Below are 6816 nucleotides of genomic sequence, written 5' to 3'. Positions count from 1 at the left end.
AAAGGGCAACCAGTGGAGCACAAACAAAATTGTAAATACAGCACATTTATCTGTTTATTTATTTTCCTTCAACTATGTGCACATTGCTACAACACTACATAGTCAATAATATACCATTTGAAATGTCTATATTCTTTTAAAACTGTTAAGAGAAAGGGAGACATAGAAAGAGAGACCAATGGTGGCGCATCACAATTACGTGACAACCAATAGGCTGGGTTTCTGTACAGCACTTTGAGATATCAGCTATATAAATACATTTGATTTGATATATGTTCCTCCAAAATATGGACGCCTCTTCTAGCCTTTCTCCCCTATCCCAACAGCAGTCAGTTAGCTTTAAGTGTTCCTAGGGCCTTTGTAATCTCCATTTACAATGCCAGGAAAAGTGCTCATCGCAATCTGTCTGACACAAGGAATATTCCCAGAGAATCTGAACGTGTGTATCACGGCACTACCAGACACTGAGAGGAGATGAGGGCAGGTGAGGAGAGAAAGAGGGATTCTGGGCCAGTGGGGTTCAAGCATTACATTGTTACTGTGTGTTTGACTGGGATTTCCGCAGCTGTGCTGGGGACAGATGGTGAGTCACTGACCTACCATTAGGCTATTGACTCGTCATTGATGTTTGACTGAGAGGTGAGCGATGTGGATAGTGACTCCTCTGTCCTACTTGAATGGATCCACTGACAAAAACGCAATGGGGCATTTCACCCATGCAATGAGTCACCCATACAGGAATGTCATAGGCAGCTCCAGACAGTGCAGCCTTTTCTGGCCAATGATAGATTGTAAGGACTCATAGACAGAGAGTGTAAATGAAAGCAACATGGCACACCTGAGACTGAGGGATGGTTAGGGTCAAAGAGAGAGAGAATGATGGCTGCCACGTCCCTCTGGATATCATCCTCTGAGTGATGAAGGTCATTTCAGCTTACAGCAAGGATGGCATCTCTCCCTGCCCAATGTCAAATCCATCACACCATGCCAGCTCCTCATCAGCCAGCACTGTGGTAGCGTGTGTGTACGTGTGTGCAGACATGCGCGTGTGTGTGTGTGTGTGTGTGTGTGTGTGAAGGAAGAGGGTTGGTGTGAGGATTTCTTTCTTAGTATTTCTCTTACAGGATGTGTAAATGGACTTGTCATGTTTCAGCTAGGCCCAGTAAGCAGGTCAAGTCCAGGGGCTTCAATGTGTCTCTGTCTCTCTGATGTGTCTGGGTATAGAGGGAGTCCTGTTCTTACTCTCTACTCCAGGGGTGTCAAACTCAAATACCCAGTGGGCCAAAATGTAAAACCTGAACAAAGTCACGGGCCAACATTGAACAAATTAACCTTTTAATATGGACCCAAACAAGTTTTGCTTTAACATTGAAAATGGAACAAGCATCGCTTATTACCATACAATATATAATTTAATAGTGGAGACATGCAAAATCGAATTTCAAATGAAAAAACACATCAATGGCATTCATTTATTAAATAAATAAAATTTAAATAAAAATTGTATGCCTCTTTTCTATTTGCAGCCTTCTGATTTAAATACCAAAATAAACTTTTTCCACTGGCTAATAATTTTACAAATAAAATGATAATAAATCAATCAACCATTCAAGCCCATGCCTTGTAGCAAGAAAAAGTGCATAAAGAAAACGTTAATAATTGCACACTGGTCTAATCTGATGTGCCCAAGCCAGATACCTGGCATCTCTTCTTGGATGCTAGTTCATCAATGTCTGGGCTCAAGCTCTGAGCTGAAGAAATCCTCAGTATCGAGCGAAGATGTTCATCAGTCAGACGTCTCCTGTGAGTTGTTTTGGTCATCTTCATCGAGGAGAAAAGTTGCTCGCATAGATAAGTGCTGCCGAACATGGAGAGCATCTGAGCAGCTTGGGTGCGGAGCTGAGGCATTGTGTCAGGGATGAACCGTGGAAACTGTACGGCGCCCACAGCATCATACTTTGACTTCAGCGTGTCGTTGCACTGGAGTTCAATCAGCTCCATTTGGATGTTGGTTGGTGCATTTTCCACATCAACTGGGAAGGGATTACTAAGCAGTTCAAACTTGCATTTCTGGGCATCGAAGTCGGCAAATCGCCGGCTAAACTCAGCGGCGAGAACACTGAGTTTTTCAGCAAACTGTGCGCATGGGAACACGGCGGTAGAGATCTGCGCTTTTATGGATTGGCAGCAGGGAAAATGGCAAGGGTTTCCTTGCAGCATCTGATTCTCCCACAGGCACAGTTTAGTTTTGAAGGCCCTCACTGCAGCGTACATGTCTGTGATGATGCGCCCCCGCCCCTGAAGCTGCAGGTTCAGCGCATCGAGATGGCTCGAGATGTCACAGAGAAAGGCCAGCTCACACAGGAACTTTTGCTCCCGGAGCTCTGCTGTATCCTTCCCTTTGGTTTCCAGGAATTGACATATTTCCTCACGCAGCTCGAAACATCTGTTCAGTACTTTTCCTCTGCTTAGCCATCTCACCTCTGTATGATACGGCACGTCTGCGTATTCCGAACCACACTCCTCCAGAAAAGATTTAATCTGGCGGTGATTTAGACCTTTGGCTCTTATAAAGTTAACTACCTGTGTTACTGTGGTCATAACATGTTCCATCTTTAGGGCTTTGGCACACAGTGCTTCCTGATGTATGATGCAGTGGTAAACAGTTAGCTCACCTGCACAGTTCTCTTCCCGCATCTTCTCCCGAACCATGCCCACCAGTCCACTCTTTTACCGCACATCGCTGGTGCACCATCTGTCCTTAATCCAACGAGTTTATCCCACGGCAGCTTTATTTCAGTTACACATTTGGAAACCTCCTCAAAGATTTCCTTTCTTGTGGTTGTGCCATGCATTGATTTGAATCCTAATAGCTCCTCCAGAACACACAGATTTGAGTCCACTCCACGGATGAAGACTGACAGCTGAGCAGTATCAGATGCGTCGCAGCTCTCATCCACAGCGAGGGAGAACGCAACAAAATCTTTTCCATTTTCCATCAGCTGGTCATACAGATTGGTGGCAAGATCACATGTGCGATCAGCTACTGTGTTCCTGCTCAGGCTCACGTTTGAAAATGCTTGTTTTTTCTCTGGGCATACGAGGTCACAAACCTTCATCATGCACTTTTTCATGAACTCTCCCTCATTAAAGGGCCGGGCTGATTTTGCGATCTCTGCTGCCACTATATAACTAGCCTTTACAGCAGTCTCGCTTTGTGATGTGGCTTTTTTAAACATATTCTGTTGTGAAACCAAGCTTCTTTTCATCTCCTCTACTTTCTGGCTCCTTTGAGTCATGTCCAGGTCCTTGTATTTGTCATGGTGTTTCGTTTCATAGTGTCGTCTAATGTTGTACTCCTTACTTACAGCCACGTTGACTCCACAAACAAGACAAACAGGTTTGTCTTTTACATATGTAAACAGATATTCTGCCTCCCACTTGTCCAGAAAGCTCCTGTTTTCTGCCTTTCTTTTCGCCATTTTTGGAAAGGGTTAGCTCGCTGACAGTTGTAGCGTCTATGTTGCTATGACTACTGTCACAGAGGAGAGAGCGTTTCTGGGTCCTGTCCTGATTGGCACGCGAAAACAGCAGAGCATTATGGGATTCGTAGTATTAGTGGTGAATGTGCTGTATAATACCGGCGGGCCAGCTCTAGTAGTAATTTGGTATTGTCTCGCGGGCCAAATATAATTACCCCGCGGGCCAAATTTGGCCCACGGGCCAGAGTTTGACACCCATGCTCTACTCTCATCACTGCACAAACACACACTCACCACTGGGGCACAGTGACACAGGGACACATTCACAAGGGCAGGGAGGTGCTGTTCGATTAAGAAATGAGTTGCCCGGTCACACTGACAGATAAGTTGCCCAGTCACCCTGACAGATGAGTTGCCCAGTCACCCTGACAGATGAGTTGCCCAGTCACCCTGACAGATGAGTTGCCCAGTCACCCTGACAGATGAGTTGCCCGGTCACCCTGACAGATGAGTTGCCCAGTCACCCTGACAGATGAGTTATCCAGTCACCCTGACAGATGAGTTGCCCGGTCACCCTGACAGATGAGTTGCCCAGTCACCCTGGCAGATGAGTTGCCCAGTCACCCTGACAGATGAGTTGTCCGGTCACCCTGACAGATGAGTTGTCCAGTCACCCTGACAGATGAGTTGCCCGGTCACCCTGACAGATGAGTTGTCCAGTCACCCTGACAGATGAGTTGTCCAGTCACCCTGACAGATGAGTTGCCCAGTCACCCTGACAGATGAGTTGCCCAGTCACCCTGACAGATGAGTTGCCCGGTCACCCTGACAGATGAGTTGCCCAGTCACCCTGACAGATGAGTTGTCCAGTCACCCTGACAGATGAGTTGTCCAGTCACCCTGACAGATGAGTTGCCCAGTCACACTGACAGATGAGTTGCCCAGTCACCCTTACAGATGAGTTGCCCAGTCACCCTGACAGATGAGTTGCCCAGTCACCCTGACAGATGAGTTGCCCAGTCACCCTGACAGATGAGTTGCCCGGTCACCCTGACAGATGAGTTGCCCAGTCACCCTGACAGATGAGTTGCCAGGTCACCCTGACAGATGAGTTGCCCAGTCACCCTGACAGATGAGTTGCCCAGTCACCCTGACAGATGAGTTGCCCAGTCACCCTGACAGATGAGTTGCCCGGTCACCCTGACAGATGAGTTGCCCAGTCACCCTGACAGATGAGTTGCCCAGTCACCCTGACAGATGAGTTGCCCAGTCACCCTGACAGATGAGTTGCCCGGTCACCCTGACAGATGAGTTGCCCAGTCACCCTGACAGATGAGTTGCCCGGTCACCCTGGCAGATGAGTTGCCCGGTCACCCTGACAGATGAGTTGCCCGGTCACCCTGACAGATGAGTTGCCCGGTCACCCTGACAGATGAGTTGCCCAGTCACCCTGACAGATGAGTTGCCCGGTCACCCTGACAGATGAGTTGCCCGGTCACCCTGACAGATGAGTTGCCCGGTCACCCTGACAGATGAGTTGCCCAGTCACCCTGACAGATGAGTTGCCCGGTCACCCTGACAGATGAGTTGCCCGGTCACCCTGACAGATGAGTTGACCAGTCACCCTGACAGATGAGTTGCCCAGTCACCCTGACAGATGAGTTGCCCAGTCACCCTGACAGATGAGTTGTCCAGTCACCCTGACAGATGAGTTGTCCAGTCACCCTGACAGATGAGTTGTCCAGTCACCCTGACAGATGAGTTGTCCAGTCCAGTCACCCTGACAGATGAGTTGTCCAGTCACCCTGACAGATGAGTTGTCCAGTCACCCTGACAGATGAGTTGTCCAGTCACCCTGACAGATGAGTTGTCCAGTCACCCTGACAGATGAGTTGTCCAGTCACCCTGACAGATGAGTTGCCCAGTCACCCTGACAGATGAGTTGCCCGGTCACCCTGACAGATGAGTTGTCCAGTCACCCTGACAGATGAGTTGCCCAGTCACCCTGGCAGATGAGTTGCCCAGTCACCCTGACAGATGAGTTGCCCGGTCACCCTGACAGATGAGTTGCCTGGTCACCCTGACAGATGAGTTGTCCAGTCACCCTGACAGATGAGTTGTCCAGTCACCCTGGCAGATGAGTTGTCCAGTCACCCTGACAGATGAGTTGTCCAGTCACCCTGACAGATGAGTTGTCCAGTCACCCTGACAGATGAGTTGTCCAGTCACCCTGACAGATGAGTTGTCCAGTCACCCTGGCAGATGAGTTGCCCAGTCACCCTGACAGATGAGTTGCCCGGTCACCCTGACAGATGAGTTGTCCAGTCACCCTGACCGAGCAGAGCTGACCGAGTGCTCTTTTCCTCTCCTCTCTCCACATCTGGTTCTACAGTATGTGTTAGTGCACACCCAGAATGAAGTGCAGGGACCGGCTCTGTACAGTTAGTCGCATGTCTGAGGACCATCCAGGTGATTTCCCCAACACCTGGACCATGTCAGCGCACCCCACCACGCAGAGGAGAGCAGACCACCACTCCACCCCTGGGAGGCTGCCCCGCCCCCTTACCCAGCCCCTGCGACCTCACTGACCTGTTTTCCAGAAGACAGGATTCTAAGCAGAGCTTTTGCAGTTTTCTTTGTTTGTTTTTCTGACAAGCTAGAGAGGCATGTGTAATCGTGTGGAACGGGATACAGTGGAGGGAGGGAGGTTGATGGGCAGAGAGGCAGGCAGGGAGGCAGGCAGGCAGGTAGGCAGGCAGGCATGCAGGGAGGCAGGCAGGCAGGTAGGCAGGTTGACGGGCAGAGAGTCAGGCAGGGAGGCATGCAGGGAGGCAGGGAGGCAGGCAGGTAGGCAGGCAGGCAGGCAGGCAGGGAGGGAGGCAGGCAGGCAGGTAGGAAGGCTCTCGGTTGCCAACCCCCAATAATCCAGCCAGACCCGTAAACTTGGATGTGTCACACAGTGTTAGGGTCCTGCCCTGGGTGACCGGGGGTCAGACAGTCTCTTCCCATCCCATTACTGACAAACTGACCTTGACTCTGTTCCCAGGAACATGGAACTGGAGTCACGTCCTGTGTTTCTGCTATTCACATTCACCATGATATCATTGTCCTCAGCCAAGTCATGGCTGAATCATTGTATTGTTGTACAGTAACTGTATTCCTGGAATTGAGTGAGTATTGAATAACATTGTTTATTTATGCAGTACGTGCCTCAAAAAATGACTTGTGTGACAGTATACATTCATATTTTGCAGTGGGTAGCAGCATAGTGAATTATTTCTGAGCATCATAAAGTATTACTAAAGGATATTGATACACTGCATGGTTCCTGATT

The 6816-nt window shown here is 49.2% G+C and overlaps 1 pseudogene; it reads right to left on the bottom strand.

Annotated features, from left to right (window-relative positions):
* Positions 1–1398: 1398 nt before the first annotated feature.
* On the bottom strand, positions 1399–3567 carry LOC135549237 (general transcription factor II-I repeat domain-containing protein 2-like; annotated as a pseudogene).
* Between the last annotated feature and the right edge of the window lie 3249 nt (positions 3568–6816).

This window comes from Oncorhynchus masou, chromosome 12 (genome assembly GCF_036934945.1).
Source record: "Oncorhynchus masou masou isolate Uvic2021 chromosome 12, UVic_Omas_1.1, whole genome shotgun sequence".
Lineage (NCBI taxonomy): Eukaryota > Metazoa > Chordata > Actinopteri > Salmoniformes > Salmonidae > Oncorhynchus > Oncorhynchus masou.
Note: the sequence above shows the minus strand (reverse complement) of the source record. Positions and strands in the feature narration are given on the sequence as shown.